We start from the raw sequence: 2,260 nt of genomic DNA on the forward strand, positions 1-2,260 counted from the left end.
TGTAAGAGTGGGTTCATTGCTTGAGGTCACACAGTTACAAAATGTCAGATCTGGGTCCAAATGCCAGGTCAGTGCCCCCACTCCAGGCAGTGCCCCTCTCCGCCGGGCGCACTGACCAGCGGGAGCAGAGCCCCCTACTCAAGCTGCCCGTTGCCCTCTCCGCTATCGGAGAGATAAACCACCCTCTCCTCCTGCCACGTCCCAGCAATCAGCGCTGGAGCAGCCAGGGCGCCGCCGTGTGCCTGGCGATATGGGAGCAGCACGCTCACCCACAGATGCCAACACCCCTGCGTTATGCAACCAGCCGCTGGTCCAAGAGTTGCTGTAACACCTTTATCTGCCCGGGGCAGACCCCATCTGCCAATACGCAGCGTCTCTCTGGCGCCGGGTGAACCAACGGGAGCGGTCACCGAGCTCCTGGCCCTTCGCTATCTGACTTGTTTTTGTAGGAAGTCAACATAAGAGCCAAAAGCAAATTCCTCACCCCATAGACTGTTCATTTCCTGCCTTTGGTGACATTAAAAGGGCTCTGGCTTGGGCAAAACAGGCTTTGGAGTGGAGGTGCTGGAGCCCGACTCCCCCTGGTTCACATTCTCCATCACCACTGCGGCCGGATGGCCCTGGGCGAGTTGGTTATTCCTTCTGGGCCCCCGTGTCTTCATCTATAAAATGGATCGCAGTGCCCACCTCCTCGCCTGGGTGGGAAGATCAAATGAGATCATGAATATAAAGCCCTTGAATGCCTGGCACATAGGAATTGTTTCATAAGAAGTATAATTGCGTGGCCGGTGTGGCTCAGTGGTTGAGTGTCAACCCACGAATCAAGAGGTCACAGTTCAATTCCCCGTCAGGGCACATGCCTGGGCTGCGGGCTCGATCCCCAGTGGGGGGCGTGCAGGAGGCAGCCGGTCGATGATTCTCTCTCATCATTGATGTTTCTATCTCTCTCTCCCTCTCTCTGAAAGACATAAACACATATTTTTTAAAAAGGAGCATAATGACTACTGAGCTCTCAGGAAAGATGCAGCACCCCTACGACTGCCCGCCCCTGGAAGCCAGGGCTGCACTGGGTGCTTTCTAAAGGGCCCCCTGCTCTCAGGATCTGTGAGTTATTTAACTTCGGGTGGATGTTGATTCTCTTCTCCTTGCCCCTGATGGAACTTCAGGGTCCATCCGTAAGCCTGAGGCAGAGCTGTGCAGAAGGTATGCTCAGCTGGCCTAAGGGCCCAAAGAGCTGAGGATTTCAAAATAGGTGCAAAAAATGACGCGTCAAACAGCATCTGCTCTTTGAAGGCATCTTAAAACGTCCCTCCAGCGTGGGTTGGTATTAGGGCTGGTATTAGGCTTGCTGTTGAATTCAGGGTCAAGTTTGGCGTCGCAAGGCTCAGCAGTGGGTGTGTTAGACAGGCTGGAGTTTGGGGTGAAACACACCTGTGTCTGACTTCCCACGCAGAGGTAGGGGACACCCCTGCAGCCCCGGCAGGAGCCGGGACCAAGGGGTCTGATCTTCATCCCAGCAGTGAAATCCCAGTGACGGGTCTTAAGCAAGAAAGGGTGTCCTGAGAGGGAACGCTCTGTTGGAAATGCCCTGCATCTTGACGCAGAGGTGGTCACGCAGCTGTATGCTTGTGTAAACGGGATGTCGCTGTACTCTTTAGACATATATCTTTTACTGTCTGTAAACTGTACGTCCACTTATTTAAAAAGATAAGCATGCCAAGCTCATAAGAGGCAAAGCCAAGACTCAAATCCACAAAGGGCCAGGACTCATGTGGGGTTAGGGTTGGGTTAGGGTTAGGGTTAGGGTTAGGGTTAGGGTTAGGGTTGGAGTTAGGTCAGGATCAGGGTCAGGGTTAGGGTAAGGGTTGGGTTAGGGTTGGGGTTAGGATTAGAGTTAGGTTAGGGTCAGGGTCAAGGTCAGGGTCAGGGTTAGGGTTGGGTTAGGGTTAAGGTTAGGGTTAGGGTTAGGCTTGGGTTAGGGTTAGGATTAAGGTTAGGTTAGGGTTAGGGTCAGGGTTACAGTAGAGCAAGTGAGGCAGGCTCATGCAAGTGTAGGGTCAGATCCTGCCTTTATGTAAAATGTCAGTATTTTGTTCATCATGGACTTATGTACATTTATGTGATTTTTATGTTTAAAAATACTGCCCTGGTGTTGGCTTCGGCAGCACATATACTAAATTGGAACGATACAGAGAAGAGAGATCTGCATGGCCCCTGTGTAAGGATGTCCAGCAAATCCTGTGACGCTTTCCACATTTTA

At 52.2% G+C, this 2,260-nt stretch overlaps 1 non-coding gene across 1 annotated transcript; it reads left to right on the top strand.

Moving 5' to 3' along the window:
• Window positions 1-2,149: 2,149 nt before the first annotated feature.
• Window positions 2,150-2,260, top strand: LOC111824452. The gene has a single exon (XR_002827530.1). It is a non-coding gene; the product is annotated as a U6 spliceosomal RNA (small nuclear RNA).

This window comes from Myotis lucifugus, unplaced genomic scaffold (assembly GCF_000147115.1).
Source record: "Myotis lucifugus unplaced genomic scaffold, Myoluc2.0 scaffold_1548, whole genome shotgun sequence".
In the NCBI taxonomy this organism is placed as follows: domain Eukaryota; kingdom Metazoa; phylum Chordata; class Mammalia; order Chiroptera; family Vespertilionidae; genus Myotis; species Myotis lucifugus.